Source organism: Scyliorhinus canicula, chromosome 25 (genome assembly GCF_902713615.1).
Source record: "Scyliorhinus canicula chromosome 25, sScyCan1.1, whole genome shotgun sequence".
In the NCBI taxonomy this organism is placed as follows: domain Eukaryota; kingdom Metazoa; phylum Chordata; class Chondrichthyes; order Carcharhiniformes; family Scyliorhinidae; genus Scyliorhinus; species Scyliorhinus canicula.
Window position 1 is genome coordinate 149,740 of NC_052170.1, and position 21,337 is coordinate 171,076.

The window sequence follows — 21,337 nt, forward strand, 5'->3', positions numbered from 1 at the left end:
AACCTCTTTTTTTGCCTCATTGCTCTTCCTAAATTTAAGTTGAAGTTTCCAACAGTGCACAGACCAAATAACCTTCACTAATTGGCACTGGCCTGACACTGATGAATCTCGCTTGCAAGGGCAGCACGGTGGCACAGTGGTTACCACTGGGACTACAGTGCTGAGGACCCAGGTTCAATCCCGGCCCCAGGTCACTGTCTGTGTGGAGTTTGCACATTCTCCCCGTGTCTGCGTGGGTTTCACCCCCACAACCCAAAGATGTGCTGGTTAGGTAGATTAGCCACGCTAAATTGCCCCTTAATTGGAAAAAGAATAATTGGGTAATCTAAATTTATTTTTAAATGAATGTCGTTTGCTGAGAAAGTTCTTTTGATCTTCTTTCTAGCTTACTCACTTTGAATTAACGTTTTATGGGCTCTATCTGAGGAACTTACACACTGCTTTTGTTAAAAATGTCAATGAAATCGCAAAGAAAGTTTTGAAGTTTTCAACAAAGAAAACTATCCAATGCCATTAAATTCCAGGTACTTAAAATGCTCAACTGACCTTTTGAGGACAGTATTATCTATCCTGACCCGACCACTAGTTCCAGATGGGAAGATCAGTACCTTATGCAATCCCACCAGCTCCTTGAGTTGCACTTGGCTTGTTCCTGTCGCTTAGCCCTGTGCCAAAGGCTGCAAAATGGGCTGACAATTTGAATTTGTACTGAACCTTGTTGAATGGTAATGTCTGATGCAATTCAAAAGGAACTGTGTACTTAGTAGGACCTCGCCGCAGATACAAGCTCTTCTCCCCTGATTATTGTGGCATTTCCAATGTTCCTGCACTTGATGTGCAAGAATATGTATTAAAATAAACTTGGTGTCACCAGCCTCATTTTATAAAAAAACAATGTACATTGGCTATGGCAGTAAAAGGTCTGTTGTTGCTGCCTTTTGTACTGAAATTCTGTAAACTGATTGAATAAATTTATTTAAATCAAAATTTGAGGGTCTGTTGCTGCTTAGATACATTGGAATGGTTAAGTAAACAATTATTGAAGAAATGAGCCAAATGGCCTCCTTCTGTAATATAAATGTCTCTTTAAATATATGAAGAGATGTTCTTTGTTTCTCTGGGTGCTTCTCAGCTGTTTTCACCAATAGGGGACAATGGTGTCTTGGATTGAAGCAGCTACTTGCAGCATGCATGCTGTGGGGCAGCTTCTGGAGGCCCAGTAAGCTCTCATTCTGAACAGTTTTAACCAATTTGTCATATTAAAGGTTGAATGTTTAGCAAATGACATGTGAAGCACTTGCAGCTGAAAGGAATTATAAACAGAAGCATGATTTCTCCCACTTTTGGAAGTGTGTCAGAGAAAATACCAGACGGAACCTTTTTAAACACTGACCAAATAAGGTAAGAGCATTAATGACAGAAGGAACTGAACTGAGGGAAGATCAGATTCTTAAACCTTTTAGAAGGTCTCTTTACCGGTTCTTTGTGAGAGTACAATGGAATTACGATAACACTTTGCACTGCAATATGAAATCCATTCTCTTCAATAATGGTGGTCCGTTGATAACTGACACTGTCTGGGACAGTAAGTCTGGCTGACAGGAACTTGAATATTCATATTAAATCATAGAACTTACAGTGCATTCGGCCCATCAAGTCTGCAGCGGCCCTTGGAAAGAGCACCCTAATAAACCCACACCTCCACCCTATCCCCATAACCCAGTAACCCCAACTAACCTTTTGGACAGGAAGGGGCAATTTATTTTGGCCAATCCCCCTGACCTGCACGTCTTTGGACTGTGGGAGGAAACCGGTGCCCCCCGGAGGGAACCCACGCAGACACTGAGAGAACGTGCAGACTCCATACTATCACCCAAGACCGGACTCAAACCTGGGACCCTGGAGCTGTAAGGCAGCAGTTATTTTATTAACAGTGATTATAGAGAGCTTGGAGAAAGGTTAAGAAGCAGGACCTCGAGGGTGGGATGCCTTTAAAAGTGAAATAGCGAGAATTCAGGGTCTACTTGTTCCTGTTAGGGTGAAGAACAAGGCTGGCAGGAGTAGGGAACCCTGGATGACAAAACATATTGAGGTGTTGGCCAGGAAAAAGAAGGAAGCGTGGCTCAGGTACAAGTAGCTGGAATTAAGGGATTCCCTGGAGGTGTACAGGGATACAGCATTATACTCAAGCAGGAAATTCAGAGGGCAAAAAGGGGGCATGAGGATGGCCGAGAGGATTAAGGTGAATCCAAAGGGATTGTTTAAGTATATTAAAGGAGAGAGAATAGAGAGAGAATAGGACCACGAGGGACCAAAGTGGACACGTGTGGATCCGCAGGAGATGGGCGAGGTTCCCAATGAATGATGTCCCATGCACAAACCGCAGGAGATGGGCGAGGTTCCCAATGAATGATGTCCCATGCACAAACCGCAGGAGATGGGCGAGGTTCCCAATGAATGATGTCCCATGCACAAACCGCAGGAGATGGGCGAGGTTCCCAATGAATGATATCCCATGCACAAACCGCAGGAGATGGGCGAGGTTCCCAATGAATGATATCCCATGCACAAACCGCAGGAGATGGGCGAGGTTCCCAATGAATGATGTCCCATGCACAAACCGCAGGAGATGGGCGAGGTTCTCAATGAATGATGTCCCATGCACAAACCGCAGGAGATGGGCGAGGTTCCCAATGAATGATATCCCATGCACAAACCGCAGGAGATGGGCGAGGTTCTCAATGAATGATGTCCCATGCACAAACCGCAGGAGATGGGCGAGGTTCTCAATGAATGATGTCCCATGCACAAACCGCAGGAGATGGGCGAGGTTCCCAATGAATGATGTCCCATGCACAAACCGCAGGAGATGGGCGAGGTTCCCAATAATGATGTCCCATGCACAAACCGCAGGAGATGTGCGAGGTTCCCAATGAATGATGTCCCATGCACAAACCACAGGAGATGGGCGAGGTTCCCAATAATGATGTCCCATGCACAAACCGCAGGAGATGGGCGAGGTTCTCAATGAATGATGTCCCATGCACAAACCGCAGGAGATGGGCGAGGTTCTCAATGAATGATGTCCCATGCACAAACCGCAGGAGATGGGCGAGGTTCCCAATGAATGATATCCCATGCACAAACCGCAGGAGATGGGCGAGGTTCCCAATGAATGATATCCCATGCACAAACCGCAGGAGATGGGCGAGGTTCCCAATGAATGATGTCCCATGCACAAACCGCAGGAGATGGGCGAGGTTCTCAATGAATGATGTCCCATGCACAAACCGCAGGAGATGGGCGAGGTTCCCAATGAATGATATCCCATGCACAAACCGCAGGAGATGGGCGAGGTTCCCAATGAATGATGTCCCATGCACAAACCGCAGGAGATGGGCGAGGTTCCCAATAATGATGTCCCATGCACAAACCGCAGGAGATGGGCGAGGTTCCCAATGAATGATATCCCATGCACAAACCGCAGGAGATGGGCGAGGTTCTCAATGAATGATGTCCCATGCACAAACCGCAGGAGATGGGCGAGGTTCCCAATGAATGATGTCCCATGCACAAACCGCAGGAGATGGGCGAGGTTCTCAATGAATGATGTCCCATGCACAAACCGCAGGAGATGGGCGAGGTTCTCAATGAATGATATCCCATGCACAAACCGCAGGAGATGGGCGAGGTTCCCAATGAATGATGTCCCATGCACAAACCGCAGGAGATGGGCGAGGTTCTCAATGAATGATGTCCCATGCACAAACCGCAGGAGATGGGCGAGGTTCTCAATGAATGATGTCCCATGCACAAACCGCAGGAGATGGGCGAGGTTCCCAATGAATATTGCTCCTGTGTTTATCGTGGAGAAAGAGATGAAGACTTGGGAACCTGGGTAGATTAGTGGCGATATATTGGGGACAGTTTGCATTACAATAGAGGAGATGATGGATGTATTAAAATGTATGAAGGTGGATAAATCTCCTGGCCCTGACCAGATATATCCAAGAACATTGCGTGAGGCTAGAGGAGAAATTGCGCGAGCCCCGGCTGAGATATCTGCATCATCATTAGCCACGGGTGAGGTGCAAGAAGACAAGGGTAGCAAATATTGTGCCCTTATTTAAGAAGGGTTGCAAATAAAAACCTGGGAATTATAGACCAGTAAACTTCACATCTGTAGTGGGTAAGTTACCAGAGAGGATCCTGAGGGATAAGATATACAGGCATTTGGAAAGACAGGGTTAGATTAGGAGTAGTCAGCACAGCTTTGTGCACGGGAGATCATGCCGTACAAATTTGTTAGGGGTTCTTTGATGAAGTGACCAGGAAGGTTGATGAGGGCAGGGCTATAGAAGTAGTCTATGTGGACTTCAGTAAGGCCTTTGATAAAGTTCCACATGGTGGACTGCTCTGGAAGTTTAGATCACAATGAATCCAGGGCGAGCTGGCAAATTGGATATACAATTGGCTTTATGGTCGGAAGCAGAGGGTAATGGAAAGATGCTTGTCGGACTGGAGGCATGTGACTAGTGGTGTGCCTCAGGGGTCAGTGTGGGCCCATTGCTATTTGTTATCTACAATCAACAATTTGGATGTGAATGTACAAGGCATGATCAGTAAGTTTGCAGATGACACTAAAATAGGTAGAAGTCTTACAACACCAGGTTAAAGTCCAACAGGTTTGTTTCAAACACGAGCTTTCGGAGCACGGCTCCTTCTTCAGGTGAAGAAAATAGGTGGTATTGTAGACAGTGAGGACGGTTATCAAAAATTGCAGCAGGATCTTAATCAGCTGGGGAAGTGGGCCGAGAAATGGCAAATGGAGTTCAATACAGATAAGTGTGAGGTATTGCATTTTGGAAAGTCAAATCAAGGTAGGACTTTCACGGTGAATGGTAGGACCTTGGGGAGTATCGTGGAACAGAAGGACCTCAAAGTTCAGGTGCATGGTTCTCTAAAGGCGGAGTCACAGGTAGATAGGGCAGTGAAGAAAGCTTTTGGCATGCTGGCCTTCATCAGTCAGGGCAGCGAGTATAGGAGTTGGGAAGTTATGTTGCAAATATACAGAACGTTGGTGAATACCTGGAGTATTGTGTTCAGTTTTGGATGCCTTGCTATAGGAAAGATTATATTAAACTGGAGAGAGCACAGAAGAGATTTACAAGGATGCTGCCAGAACTCAAGGGACTGAGTTATAGGGAGAGATTGGACTGAATTCAAGAAGTGAAGCGACAGTGACTGCCCTTGGCACTAAAGCAGCATATGACCAAGTGTGGCATCAAGGAGCACGAACAAAACAAGTCAATGGGAATCAAAGGGAAACTCTTCACTGGTTCGAGTCATACCCAGCACAAAGGAGTATGGTTGTTGGAGGCCAATCATCTCAGCCCAGATGTTGGGAATACTGTGGCAAGTACCGTGGGCAGCACGGTAGCCTTGTGGATAGCACAATTGCTTCACAGCTCCAGGGTCCCAGGTTCGATTCCGGCTTGGGTCACTGTCTGTGTCGAGTCTGCACATCCTTCCCGTGTGTGCGTGGGTTTCCTCCGGGTGCTCCGGTTTCCTCCCACAGTCCAAAGATGTGCAGGTTAGGTGGATTGGCCATGATAAATTGCCCTTAGTGTTGGGTGGGGATACTGGGTTATGGGGATAAGGTGGAGGTGTTGACCTTGGGTAGGGTGCTCTTTCCAAGAGCCTGTGCAGACTCGATGGGCCAAATGGCCTCCTTCTGCCTGTAAATTCTATGATACCTCCTACAAGAACATAAGATATAGGAGCAGAATTAGGCCATTTGGTCCATTCAGTCTGCTCCACCATTCTATCATGGTTGATTTGTTTCTCATCCCCATTCTCCTGCCTTCTCCAAATAACCCCTGATCCCCTTAACCAAGAAATCCCCTCATTAATCAAGAACAGCAGATTTGTGCTTCAGGTGCTGTTACCGACAGGGTTACAGACCAAGAGCTGGAAGGTGGAATTAGACAGAATAGTTCTTTCTCAGAACATAAGAACTAAGAGCAGGAGCAGGTAATTATTCCTTCACCTGAGACTATGACCTCGCGTTCTAGAATCCCCACAAGAGGAAGCATCAGCTCCACGTCTACTCTATCCAGACCTTTCAGCATCTTGTACACCTCGATTTGATCTCCCCTCATTCTTCTAAACTCGAGAGAGTATGGGCATAAACTGCTCAATCTCTCCTCGTACGACAGCCCCCTCATCTCTGGAATCAACCTAGTGAACCTCCTCTGAACTGTCTGTAATGTCACTACATCCTTCCTCAAACAAGGGGACCAAAACTGTGCCCAATACTCCAGGTGCCGTCTCCCCAATGCCGTGTGTAGTTGCAATTACACTTCCTTACCTTTAGACTCTATTCCTTTAGCTATAAATGCCAACAATCCATTCGCTGGCTTTATTACCTGCTGTCCCTGCATTCTCGTTTTCTGTGACTCGTGCACAAGGACACCCAGATCCCTCTGCACCGGAGCTCCCCGAAGTCTCTCCCCATTTAGATAATAAGTTGCCGTCCCATTTTTACCACCAAAATGGGTGACCTCACATTTATACATGTTAAATTCCATCTGCCATATTTTATCTATGTCAATTTGTAAGGTTCTTATTTCATCATTGTGAACCTACTGTTCCACCTATTTTAGTGTCATCTGTAAATTTATCTATAGAACCTTCTATCCTTTAACCAAGTCGTTAATATAGATTGTAAATAGCTGGGGCCCAAGAACCCTGTGACACCCCACTAGTTACAGTGAAATATGATTTACCCTTCATAAAAGTGGTTGAAAAAGGACCTGGAAGACAGTAACCAGCACCCAGAAGAGTGAGTGAGAAGGATATGTGGAAGCAGTAACCAATACAAGCCTGTCTATACATGGACAATGTCATCACCATCTGCTTGGATCTATTGGTGCGACCAGTTCGAACAGGCCTTCAGTGCCAAGGTTTATTATGGCAAGAGCAAGGCCATATCTTTGGGAAACATAGAAAATAGAAGCAGGAGGAGGCCATTCGGGCCTTCAATCCGTGTCCCCCATTCATTATGATCATAGCTGATCATCTGGAGCCATGCCCGATAGTGGCGGTCTTCGGGGTTTCAGACCAGCCAGATCTATTCCTGGGGAGGAGGGCGGACGCCCTTGCCTTTGCCTCCCTGATTGCCCGCCGTAGAATCCTGTTTGGCTGGCGGTCAGCAGCACCACCCAGAGCTGCAGACTGGCTGTCCGACCTCTCGGAATCTCTCCAAATGGAGAAAATCAAATTCGCCATCCGAGGGTCGGACGACGGCTTCCACAGAACGTGGGAGCCATTCATGCAACTGTTCCGGGACCTGTTTGTGGCCAACGTACATGAGGAAGAATAGTCGGGTGGCCAAGAACCAGGGGAAAATGGACGGGAATCGGGGGAAGGTAGCCGGGGGGAGGGGGGGGGGGGGGGCTACGGGCTCGGTATGGGGGTTTGATGGCAAGCCAAGGCCCAAAACCAAACTATAAATAAATGCCTATAAACATGTGCCTCGGCCATATTGGGGAATGTAAAATATGTATGCTGGCTAAAGGGGGCGGCCACAATTATTGTTATGAAGATGCTTACCTGTAAATATTCATGTTAAATTTTTGTGTTTTCCTTTTTTTTTTTCTCTCTCTCTAATAACTTGTAATTTGTCATATATAAAATATGAAAACTCAATAAAAAAACATTTATAAAAAAAAAAAATAGCTGATCATCAAGTTCAATATCCTGATCCCCCCTTCCCCCCCATATCCCTTGATCCAAGAGCTATATCTAATTCCTTCTTGAAATTACACAATGTTTTGGCCTCAACTACTTTCTGTGGTAGTGAATTCCACAGATTCACCACTCTCTGGGTGAAGAAATTTCTCCTCACCTCAGTCCTTAAAGGTTTACCCCTTATCCCCAAACTATGACCCCCTAGTTCTGGACTCCCCCACCATCGGGAACATTCTTTCTGAATCTACCCTGTCTAATCCTGTTAGAATTTTGTAAGTTTCCATGAGATCCCCTCTCACTCTTCTAAACTCCAATGAATATAATTCTAACTGAATTAGTATCTCCTCATATAACCGTCCTGCCATCCCAGGAATCAGTCTGGTAAACCTTCGCTGCCTCCATAGCAAGAACATCCTTCCTCAGATAAGGACACCAAAACTGCCCACAGTACTCCAGGTGTGGCCTCACCAATGCCCTGTACAATTGCAGTAAAACATCCCTATTGCTATACTCAAATCCTCTCACTGTGAAGGCCAACATACCATTTTTCATCTTTAGCAGCTGCTGTACCTGCGTGCTTACTTTCACTGACTGATGCACGAGGACACCAAGGTCTCGCTGAGTATCCACCTCTCTCAATTTACACTCATTCAAATAACAATCTGCCTTCCTATTATTGCTACCGAAGCTGATAACCTCACATTTATCCACATTATACTGCATCTGCCGTGCATGTACCCACTCACTCAGCCTGTCCAAATCCCGTTGAACCATCTCTGCATCCTCCTCACAGCTCACCCTCCCACCCAACTTTGTATCATCTGCAAATTTAGAGATCATACATTTAATTCCCTCGTCCAAATCATTAATATCTAATGTGAACAGTTGGGGTCCGAGCACAGATCCCTGCGGTACCCCACTAGTCACTGCCTGCCAATCAGAAAAAGACCCATTTATTCCAACCTTTTGCTTCCTGTCTGCTAACCAGCTTTCTATCCATCGCAAGACACTACCTGTAATCCCATACGCTTTAACTTTATATATTGATCTGCTATGTTGAAACACTCCTGAAAGCCTAAATAAACCACATCCACCAGTTTTATCTGGTCAACTCGACTAGTTACATCTTCATTAAAGCATTCTAGTACATTTGTCAAGCACGATTTTCCTTTCATAAATCCATGCTGACTTTTGTTATGGGCCAGGGTTTAGAGAACACCAAAGTATATTATGGCGTTCACCTGACCTACAACCTTTATAGATTTTGGTTATGGGGAGCACAAGGGCCCACTTTCCAGGTGTTATGCAACAGAGATCTAAAGTATTTTTAAATAAAACAATGTTTATTCTATGAATCCAGTTAACATTTTATAAACACACAGTAGACATCTTATCAACTACAACACTGGTAACCCCCCCAAAGATACAGTGTTCTATCGGTAATCCTTAGTAACTTTCCTAACAACATCCATAAGCCAAACACCCTTTTCCTAAAGAGGCATCTAGACAGGTATATGAACGGGTGGGGAACAGAGGGAAGTAGACCTTGGAAAATAGGAGACAGGTTTAGATAAAGGATCTGGATCGGCGCAGTCTGGGAGGGGCGAAGGGCCTGTTCCTGTGCTGTAATTTTCTTTGTTCTTTGTTCAATCCCATTAATTTCCCTACAACTATTTCTTTACTAATACTAATTTCCTTCAGCTCCTCACTAAAACTTGTGCTTCTCAGAACTTCCAGTACATTATTCATGTCTTCCTTTGTGAAGACAGAAGCAAAGTATGAATTTAGTTCCTCAGCCATTTCTTTATTCCCGGTTAGGAATTCCCCCGTTTCTGACTGCAAGGGGCCTACATTGTGTAGCCATCTGGGATGGCCACTTCCAGAATACAAAATGGATATTTGCAAAGACTATAGGGAAACATGGACAATGCTAAGAAAGCAGGCAGGCACAGAGCCTGGATGTGTATTGAGAAGGCAACTCCCAGACGAGACTGAAACTGTAGGTCAATTAGCATATTGATGGCCCATCTCTGGGAACAAAGGAATAACATTCAAGTAACTGATACTAAGGCAGACACCCCGGCGCCAGCAAGACACGAACAAAGCAAGGCCAACGGCCACCAAAGACATGCCCAGCAATCAGGGCACCCACCCCTTTATTGGTCGAGATCCATGCCGATGATCAAGATGCGGTCCAATTAATTGGGGCCAAGTTCAAGGCCCGCCCAGAAGCGCGCTAAGCCCCTTCAGGTATAAGAAGAAGCCCCCCGAGAGAGAATCGCTCTCTTGGACTCGGCTCTCGAAGCGGAGAGACCCGTCCACCAGCTGCACCAGAAGCAAGTCCAAGGTCAACGCTCGCCATCAGACGGACGACCTCAGCTATTCTCCTGTTTCACCTTCGCACCCAACAGCCTCAGATCCAAACAACAGCCATTGTTCCTCTGACTGAGTGGGCATCCGAAGTTAAGTATAGGCGTTAGCGTTAGAGATAGTTTAAGTTTGTGGTATTTGTGCATGAGTAGATATTACTGTGTGTGTAAATAAATAGTATTGACTTTGAACTAACTAACTGGTGTATTGGTTCTTTGATCAGTATTTGGGTTTGAACCTTGTGGCGGTATCGAGAGATACCTGGCGACTCTAGAGCAAAACATAATTAGGATTAAGGAAGGCGACCAAAGTTAGAGCCAGATAAACGGAGCAACAATTGGTTTTTAATAAATGTTTTTCTCTTTACACACCTATAGATATCTCTTATGTTCCCCACTAGCTTATTTTCAAATTGTATTTTCCCCTTCTTATAAATCCCCTGGTCCGCCTTTGCTGAATGTTAACCTGTTCCCAATCCTCAGGTCTATTGATTTTTCTTGCTAATTTGCAAGCCTCTTCTTTGCATCTAGTACTACCTCTAATTCCACTTATAAGCCATGGTTTGGCAACAGTTCCCTTTCTACTGTCATGGGAGTGTCCCTTTAAGAAATGTTTTGTCTTACTACATGGGGCAGCAGGGTAGCATGGTGGTTAGCATAAATGCTTCACAGCTCCAGGGTCCCAGGTTCGATTCCCGGCTTGGGTCACTGTCTGTGTGGAGTCTGCACGTCCTCCCCCTGTGTGCGTGGGTTTCCTCCGGGTGCTCCGGTTTCCTCCCACAGTCCAAAGATGTGCGGGTTAGGTGGATTGGCCAGGCTAAATTGCCCGTAGTGTCCTAAAAAAAAAAGTAAGGTTAAGGGGGGGGGGGGGGGTTGTTGGGTTACGGGTATAGGGTGGATACGTGGGTTTGAGTAGGGTGATCATGGCTCGGCACAACATTGAGGGCCGAAGGGCCTGTTCTGTGCTGTACTGTTCTATGTTCTATGTTCTATGGCTTCAGTGATGTCATTGTGTGGGTGGAGCTGGGCTGTGACTCTGGTTTTGCTTTCATTTTCACATTTAGGCCACCGTGCTGCCCTAGTCCTTTTAACGTTCCTTGTCCCGTCCCTACTATTGTTACAGTGTTATTATCTAATACAGGCCCATGATCGCTCAGCCTATCACTTTCCTTATTCTCCTTTCTGTCTTTTTCTCTTGTTCTTGATTCCCCTGCTCTGAATCCTTACAGGGTTCCTATCCCCCTGCCATATTAGTTTAACCCCCCCCCACCCAAAGACATCAGTCCCGGTCCTGCCCAGGTGTAACCCGTCCGGTTTGTACAGGTCCCACCTCCCCCAAAACCGGTCCCAATGCCCCAGGAATCTGAAACCCTCCCCCTGACACCATCTATTCAGCCATGTATTCATCCTATATATCCTGCTATTTCTTCTGTGACTAGCATGTGGCACCGGTAGTAATCCTGAGATCACTACCTTTGAGGTCCGACTTCTCAACTTTCTCCCTAACTCCCTATATTCTGCAGCCAGGACCTCATCCCTATTTTGCCTATGTCGTTGGTACCGATGTGTACCACGACTACTGGCTGTTCACCCTCCTCCTCCAGAATGTCCTGTACCCGCTCCAAGACATCCTTGACCCTAGCACCAGGGAGGCAACATACTATCCTGGAGTCTCGTTTGCGGCCAAACAAACGCCTATTTATTCCCCTGACAATCGTATCCTCTATAACTATTGCACTGCCACACTTATTACCCCCTCCCCTCTGCAGCAGAACCAACCGTGGGGCCATGAGTTTGGCTGTTGCTGTTTCCCCCTGAGAGGCCATTCCCCTCAACTGTATCCAAATCGGTATATCTGTTCTGCAGGGGAATGGCCACAGGAGATTCCTGCACCACCTGCCCCGCTGTCTTGCTCTGCCTGCTGGTCACCCATTCCCTTCCTGCCTGTGGAGTTTGAGCCTGTGGCGTGACCACCTCTGTATACGTGGTACCCACGACACACGGATGCTCCACAATGTCCGCAGCCGCCGCTCCAGCTCCGAAACCCAGGCGATAGTAGTTTCGGATCATGCCCCGCACTGGGATCTACAGGCGAGTCGGGGGAGGGCAGCGCCCACACTGGAGATTAGATGTATGACTATTAGCGAAGGAGGAGGTGTACGTGCGGGGAGGGAGGCAATAGGAGTTATGTGGAGATAAAACAAACATGGGCGGTTTCGGCAGCTACAGTATGGGAGGCATTGAAGGCAGTGGTGAGAGGGGAGTTTATCTCAATACGGGTGCATAGGGAGAAGGCTGAGCGAGCAGAGATGGACAGAGGTGGACAGGAGGTATTCAGAGGCCCCGGAGGCGGGGCTGTTGAAGGAGAGGCAGAAGCTGCAGATGGAGTTTGGGTTGCTATTGACAGGGAAGGTGATGTGGCAGCTGAGAAAAGTGAGAGGGGCGGTGTATGAATATGTGGAGAAGGCCAGTAGGATGTTAGCACACCAGCTAAGGAAACGGGACGCAGCCAGGGAGATAGGAAGAGTGAAGGTTAGAGGGGGGGAAACACGATCTTGGACCCGTTGGGGGTGAACAGGGTGTTTTATAGTAGGCTGTACGAGTCGGAACCCCCAGCCAGGCTGGAGGGGATGAGGCAGTTTTTGGAGGGACTGGAGTTTCCAAGGGTGGAGGAAGAGTTGATGGAGAGGCTGGGAACCCCGATTGGGCTGTTTGAAGTAGTGGATGGATTGGAGGCTATGCAGTCAGGAAAGGCCCCGGGTCCAGATGGGTACCCGGTAGAGTTTTCAGGGGTGCTGAGATCGGCCCTTGCTGGTTTCAAGGCGGACGTGACAATGCTGAAGGTGGTGGATCAGAGTAGGCTGAGGAAGGTATTCCATTCGGGACTAGATTCCAAAACAAGGGGAGTAGCGATCCTGATTAATAATCGGGTGGTGTTTGAAGTGGGAAGCAGGGTGGCAGACTAGGGGGGCCGATACGTTATGGTGAGTAGGAAGTTGGAGGGGATGCCAGTGGTACTAGTGAACATTTGTGCACCGAACTGGGACGATGTAAAGTTCATGAGGCGGGTATTGGGGAACATCCCTGACCTGGACTCGTTTAATGAAGCTAGGGAGCGAGGTGTACGTCCCCCAACGATGTCACAGGCCTCAATCTCCCTTATCCTGAAGCGGGAGAAAGATCCGGAACAATGCGGGTAATACAGACCAATCTCCCTTCTGAATGTATAGGCCAAATTGCTGGCCAAGATCTTGGCCTGGAGAATGGAGGATTGTATGCTGGGGGTGATAGGGGAGGACCAGACGGGGTTGGTAAAAGGGAGGCAGTTAATGGGCAACTTCAGAAGGCTTTTAAATGTGATTATGATGCCCTCCGAGGGAAGGGAGGTGGAGGCGGTGGTCGCCATGGATGCAGAGAGGGCCTTTGACTGGGCGGAGTGAGAATACTTATGGGAGGTCCTGGGGCGGTTTGGATTTGGTTGCTGTACTAGGCACCGGTGGCGAGCGTGTGGACAAACCAAGTGAGCTCGGACTATTTTGGGCTGCACTGGGGGACGAGGCAGGGATGTCCACTCTCCCCACAGCTGTTTGCCTTAGCCATAAAGCCGCTGGCGATGGCACAAAGGACTGGCAGGGGATAGGCCAGGGGGGTTGGAGCACAGGGTCTCGTTATACGCAGACGACCTACTCTTGTATATTTCTGATCCGCTGGAGGGATAGGAGAGATTATGAGGATGCTAGGAGTATTTGGCTGGTTTTCGGGGTATAAATTAAATAAGGAGTTAGAGGCGGGACTGTGGGAGGATGCCTTGAGTCGTGTTAATGCGACCTCGTCGTGTGCCAGGCTCAGCCTGATACAATTCAAGGTGGTCCACAGGCAGCATGTGACTGTGGCCCGGATGAGTAGGTCCTTTGAAGGGGTGGAGGACAGGTGTGGTGGTATGCGGGAGGGCCCGCCAATGTCCACATGTTTTGGGCATGTCCGAGGCTTAGGGGATTCTGGCAAGGACTTTCTGATGTTATGTCCATGGTATTAAAGACAAGGATGGCACCGAGTCCAGAGGCGGCAGTTTTTGGTGCGTCGGAAGACCCAGGAGTCCAGGGGGCGAGAGGGACTGATGTTTTGGCCTTTGCCTCCCTGGTAGCCTGGAGACGGATCTTATTGGTGTGGAGGGACTCGGAGCCCCTGAAATCGGGGGTATGGGTTAGCGACATGGCCGAGTTTCTCAGGCTTGAGAAGATTAAGTTCACCCTGAGAGGATCGACGTTAGGATTCGCCCGGAGGTGGCAGCCGATTACTCAAATGCCTTAATAAAATGTTTGTTTTTTTTAAATGTGAAGTTATACACTGGTGTGAAAAAAACAGAAAGTATTATTTAAATGGTGATATATTGGGAAGTGCTGATGTACAAAGGGATCGGGGTGTCTTTGTACACAGAGAGGCAGGTGCAGCAGGCAATTAGGAAGGCAAATGGTATGTTGGCCTTCATTGCAAGAGGATTTGAATTCAGAAATAGGAATGTCTTACTGCAGGAATACAGGGCCTTGGTGAGACCACACCTGGAGTATTGAGTACAGGTTTGGTCTCCCTACCTAAGAAAGGATATACTTGCCACAGAGGGAGTGCAGTGGATGTTCACTGGGCTGATACCAAGGTTGATGTGACTGTCCCATGAGGACTGGAGGCCTGTCTTCACTCGAGTTTAGAAGGATGAGGAGGCGATCTGATGCAGGGAGGATGTTTTCCCTGGTTGGGGAATCAAGAACAAGGCGACACAGTCTCAGGATATGGGGGGGACCAATTCGGACTGAGATGAGGAAAATGTCTTCATTCAAAGGGTAGTGAACCTGTGGAGGCCAAATCACTGAATGTATTCAAGAAAGAGATAGATTTTTTTTAGATTTTAATGCCATCAAGGGGTATTGGGAGAAAGTGGGAATATGGAATTGAGATATGATTATGTTGAATAGCAGAGCAGGCTCGAAGAGCTGAATCACCTCCTCCTGCTTCTATTTTCTTTTAAAAGAAAATACGTAATAGGGCAACACAAGGTATACAATGTAAATACATAGACACCGGCATCGGGTGAAGCATACAGGAGTGTAGTGTTAATCAGATCAGGCCATAAGAGGGTTATTTAGGAGTCTGGTAACAGCGGGGAAGAAGTTGTTTTTGAATGTCTTGCGTGTTCTCAGACTTTTGTATCTCCTGCCTGATGGAAGAGTGAGTAAGCCGGGTGGGAGAGGTCTTTGATTATGCTGCCCGCTTTCCCCAGGCAGCGGGAGGCGTAGATAATCCACCATGGCCCCCAACTGCAGCAACCACAGAATCGCGCCAGCCACAATGGACACCACCTTTAAATGTTCGAGACACGATGGGAGTACATTGACAGTTACTGACTTTTACATGGACGATAGGCTAGCGACTCAAGATTTTGACTATCCAAAGGGAACAAACTACAGCACAATCAAAAACTTCCTCCGTAGGGAAACGATGGCATACCCATGGACGCCGGGACACTCACTACAGATGTACTATTGGACGAGGGCAACGTAGGGAGGGGTAACTGCGGGGACCTGATGAGGACCTGTTCCTATTCCTTATACCCTGATAGGAAGACTACAACCTTAAAGTTCCTCTCTAGACCACACACCATGCTGACTTGGAGCTACATCGCTGCTCCTTCACTGTTGCTGGGACATAACCTGGAGCTCCTTTCTCAGCACCACTGTCAGTGTCCTTACACGTAGACAAATTATTTTCCTTATTCAATTCTCTTTTGAAGGCCACAATTGTATCTGCTTCCACCACTCTCTCAGGCAGTATGTTCCAGATCCCAACCAGTCACTGCATAAAACATTTTCCTCATTTCATCTGTCGTTCTTTTGGGAATCACTTTAAACCTGTATTCTCTAGTTCTAACCAGGTTCATTTTCTCAATGGGGAATGTGAAAGGAAGTGAGTTATTCAATGGCCAAGATTTTGTGAAGGACTAAGATCTCAAAGGATGTAGCTAACATAGAAGAGGATCGTAGGCCAGGAGCTCTGTCCCGGACAGAAAATGGCAGGCCAGGTAGGAAGAATCATTTACTTCTACAAACAGGTCAACATTTCATATTTAAAATACTTCATATTCCTGATCTCAGTTACAAAGATAAACTCAGTTACTAAGTAAAAAAAACATTTAAAATTAGCCTCTTGTTTATTTTCACCAACTTAAAATCATATTTATCCCATCACCCTGTTTTTAATCATGAATTGCTTCAGGATTCCTATCGTGTAGCTCCAGGGCGTGTAAAGGAATGCTCAAATTGTCCAAATCTGCTCCTTAAATAGGCACATGGCACTAGTTCAAGCAAACAGCTATTATGTGAACCCTAGGTCCAGACACCACACAGAGCCCAATGACAGAAGCTCTGAGAGTATTAATGACATCACTGGGGAATCTTATACTAAAAAAGGAGCTATTCTCTTCCCAGCATTATCTGACTCAGTGGCAGCCCGCTGCGATAGTCCAGCGATGGTCAAACATCAGCAAAAATAGACTGACTTTCACAGGGCAAATGTAGCAAAATGACATCATGTACCAGGAGCAAATACTTCAGATCATCAAATTATTGATCCTTTCCTTCCTATTGTACTGTATAAACAGCAGCAAATATACCATAATATTCTGCCAGTGTATAGTCCACATACCCGAGACTGACTCCCATTTGACATCACACACTGTGTTCACCTCTATGGTCAGACATTGTACTCACTGTACTCATAGGGGCTGGTTTAGCTCACTTGGCTAAATAGCTGGCTTTTAAAGCAGACCAAGCAGGCCAGCAGCACGGTTCAATTCCCGGACCAGCCTCCCCGGACAGGCGCCGGAATGTGGCGACTAGGGGCTTTTCACAGTAACTTCATTGAAGCCTACTCGTGACAATAAGCGATTTTCATTTCATTGCAATGCAAAGACAATGCTTGATGCTTTCCATAAACTGGGACCCATGTGGATAGCCTGAACCAGTTACTGACTGTATCCAATATAAAACATTACTAAGTGAATGGCCAACAGTGTGTGTGAAAAGGGATTTCTGCAAAAAGAAGAAAGTGGAGTTTATGTCTTTGAGAAGCTGCTATCTGTCTGAGCTGTGAGGTGTTTAGAGTGAGAGCGTTAGCAGTTAACGGTTGATGTCCATATAAAGTCTGAAATCTCCTGAACTGCATGTTTATACGATTGATGCTGGCAACAGCCAAGGGGGAGTCTGATTGCTCCCAGATCTGTTCCCTCTGCTCTCCAAACTTGAGCCATGAGGTGCAAGGACTTATAAGGCGGTGTTGTGGTAATATAAACTCTGTAAAAGCATCTGATTTACAGTCTCAGCCTCAATTGAGTACCAGCGCTATTAATTCATCGGATTGTAAACTCCTGTCTGCACAGAACGCATTCTTACCCCAGCTGAGTGAGACTGAGTTAACTCCTGAACGATCAGTCCCGTTGGCCCATGCTTTATTTGGATTGTGGCCTTTTCCCATTGCCAGGAGTTGAAATGCAGGGTTATTCCTTCATTTCTTGGCTCCAGGTGTAATATTTTGTTGTTATTGTATATTCCATCCTGTGGAGTACAGCACCTCCAGCCATGCAGTACTCCCTCAGTAACGTACCAGCAATGATAGTAGGTTAACTCCCTGGAATGGGGTGAATGGGGCAAAAGTGCTCCTACTGAGCCAAGGCTCTTACCTACAATATATTACAGGAGAAGCCATCTTATACCTCCTGCAACTCTTTCTACCATTCTTCTCTTTTTAAAATATATTTAGAGTACCCAATTCTTTTTTTTTTAAATCAATTATGGGGCAATTTAGCGTGGCCAATCCTCCTACTCTGCACATCTTTTTGGGTTGTGGGGGCGAAACCCACGCAGACACGGGGAGAATGTGCAAACTCCACACGGACAGTGACCCAGAGCCGGGATCAAACCCGGGTCCTCAGCGGCATAGGCAGCAGTGCTAACGTGCCGCCCTGAATGATGCTTTTCTGTAACATAACAAATCTTTTCTGTAAGATAACAAATCTTTTCTGTAAGATAACAAAGGATTAGGACCCAATCCTGGTTCCATATTTCCCTGACAAATGCTGAGCACCCACTAGTGAAGAGAATATCTTCTCATTCAAACAAGAAAGTGCCCTCCTCCCACTGGTGGGGGAAGGGAAGGTGGGACATGGCAGAATCTTCACAGAGAAGAAAAAAGGATAATTATGCCAACCCCAGCTGGGGAGACCCCGTCACTGAAGAGAAGACGAAGAATCATCAACAATTGAAAGCCCTGGGAGAGAAGGCCAATTCCCTCCTCCCCAGTACCAACCAAGGAAACCTCCCCAAACCACTGGACCGGACCAGCATTAAGAACAGCATCCTGCTAACTTGGATGAAGAAGAAAAGAACCCCGAAGGAGGGACGCCCCGAACTGCCTCAAAACACCAGCCATCACCCCACACTATCCGCCATCACAGAAAGGATACCAAGAACAATCCCACTCTTTAACAGACCAACCACAGATTAACCAATCTCACTTCAGGGTGCACAGTTACTCAAATCCTCTCATTCTAATGGCTCTAAAGAGAATAAAAGGGGCCCAAAGGAAAAATTATAGCCTCAAGGAGAAGTCAGAAGGAACTCCGTGCTCTCCAGGATATATAAACTGCCCAGGCCATTGAAGGAGAAAGGCAGAAGGAACTCCGTACTCTCTAGGATATATAAACTGCCCAGGCCGTTGAAGGAGAAAGGCAGAAGGAACTCCGTGCTCTCCAGGATATATAAACTGCCCAGGCCGTTGAAGGAGAAAGGCACAGATTCTTAAATTCAAAATAACAGGGAAAAAAATAACCCGATACAGATTAGCTCTAACTGCGGGACTGTCTTCAATCTCAATGAGGACCAAACTAACCCTACCATCCAACTCCACCCCAACCATCCACCTTTCCCCCTGCCCTGGCTCCACTCATCTTCACTATAAACGAGAAAGGGGGTGACAAAAAAGCCCTCCCCTCCCATAACCATAAGGATTATAACACATAATGACAAAAAGGAGTGAAACTGTGCACAGACCACCTTTCACATAATTGACTGAATATGATTTTGTTAGAACAGGATTATGGACAACTCTCACATCTCGCAAACCCTTGCAGGAGAAAAGACAGAAGAACAAATAATCAACAACATAATCACCAGAGAGTAACGTCCAGGGTTATAGAAGAATTGGAGTTTGCAAATTCTCCCCGTGTCTGCATGGGTCTCACTCCCACAACCCAAAAAGATGTTCAGGGTAGGTGAATTGGCCACTCTAAATTGCCCCTTAATTGGAAAATAAAGAATTGGGTACTCTAAATATAAAAAAAACCATTGCAGGGTAATAACACCATCTATATTGCTTGAGAAGGCCAAGAGACAGACAGGATCAGCAACACTTCTCGGGATCCCTCAAGGATTCCAACAAATGAAGCATCATCACTTCCATCCTGCCTTCACTCCAATGTCCAGGTGACCCACGGTGTAGGCCCCGGCTGGGAGAGTGGGGGGGGGGGGGGGGGGTGGGGTGGATGGCCCGACCTGCTCGACTGCATCCAACCTCTCACGACAAGTACTAAGAATAATATAACATAGAACCCGTATTCGGGATGTCCAACTGACTCCAGGCCTGGAAGACCGGATACATTGTGCTCCATCAAATCTAATGCACCCGGCCTCCAAATTAATATTACTAAAGCATGGCATCCAAACTTCAAACTCAGTCAGGAACGTACCTCCACCTCTCCTCAGGGACCAGAATCATGGCCACCACCTCCCAAACCCGTCAGGATAGACAACACACCATGCAGCAGGATCTCAATGACTCAAAGGCAGGCCCTTGCCAGCGAAAGTCCTCTTTCGAATGCAAGAACTCTCATGAGCTTCCACCATTCCCCTGAGGACCTCGCAAAGCTTCAAAGTGAAGTCTAACTGCCTGAACTGCAGAACAACATCTTCAATGGTGGCTATCATTCCAATGCACGCAACACTGCCAAAGGGGGAGACCGCTCACCAACAACCCCTCTGCAGACTGGGCCACACCCCAGTGCACTCCCACCACCACAATTAAACAAGGGCTTTTACAATTTACCTTCTTCACAAAACACCAATCAGGATCGAGCACAAGCCGTGAATCCCAAGAAAGACAAACATGAAATGTACACCTGGATAAAATAAAGGGCTACAAGATGAGCAGAGCTAGATCTCGCAGAAAAACAGCCACTCCCGCACTCACATCACATAACCCCCCCCCTCAGTTGCAATTCTGATGAAAAAGACATCGTTAATCTGTTTGGCAAAGCACATTTAAAATACCAGAGTTTCAGAGAATGGGATACAGAATCTATTTAAAGATCAATGGGCCCTTTATTGAACTCTGAAGCATTCTTGGAATACCTGTTGGAGAACCTTTAGTAAGCCGGACAAATCGTACAGAGAAATAATTCCTCAGTCTTTTGTTCAGAGATTGCAGGGCTGGTGGTTTATACTGATACATAGAACCATTCAGCTGAAATTGAATGAAGAAGCTTCAATGATTCTGTAAATTATTAACTCACTAGGTTTTGTTCAGAGCGTTTTGTTTCGTTAATCCTAAATCCCCCATCCCCCAACGGGATGATGTATTCACCACTGAGACCCAATCACGTTTCCATATTCAGAATTGGTTCAAGCTAGTTCAGAAATTGCTTCAAACTGACTGAACATTAAACACTCAATTTTTATTTATCATAGAATCCCTACAGTGCAGCTGGAGACCATTCGATCCATCGAGTCTGCACCGACCCTCTGAAAGAACGCCCTACCTATGCCCATTCACCCGCCTTACCCCTTTAACCCCATTTAACCTTTTGGACACTAAGGGACAATTTAGCATGGCCAACCCACTTAACGTGCACATCTTTGGACTGTGGAAGGAAACCAGAGCATCGGAGGAAGCCAACACAGACATGGGGAGAAAGTGCAGACTCCACACAGACAGTGGCACACGGTCGGAATTGAATCTGGGTCCCTGGCACTGTCAGGCAGCAGTGCTAACCATCTTGCCATCCCTTATGTTGAATAACTCTAGATAGTTTTGCTGAAATTTTGGCCTTAGCTGTTTTCAGTTTTAATGAAAATCTGTGTCATTTTGCCAAATATTTAAGCTCAGCTACTCAG

General features: G+C 46.7%; 1 protein-coding gene across 2 annotated transcripts in view; it reads left to right on the top strand.

Annotated features, from left to right (window-relative positions):
• The window catches only part of LOC119957158 (calponin-1-like), a 102,939-nt gene that overhangs the window by 45,776 nt on the left and 35,826 nt on the right, over positions 1 to 21,337 (top strand). The window lies entirely within an intron of this gene.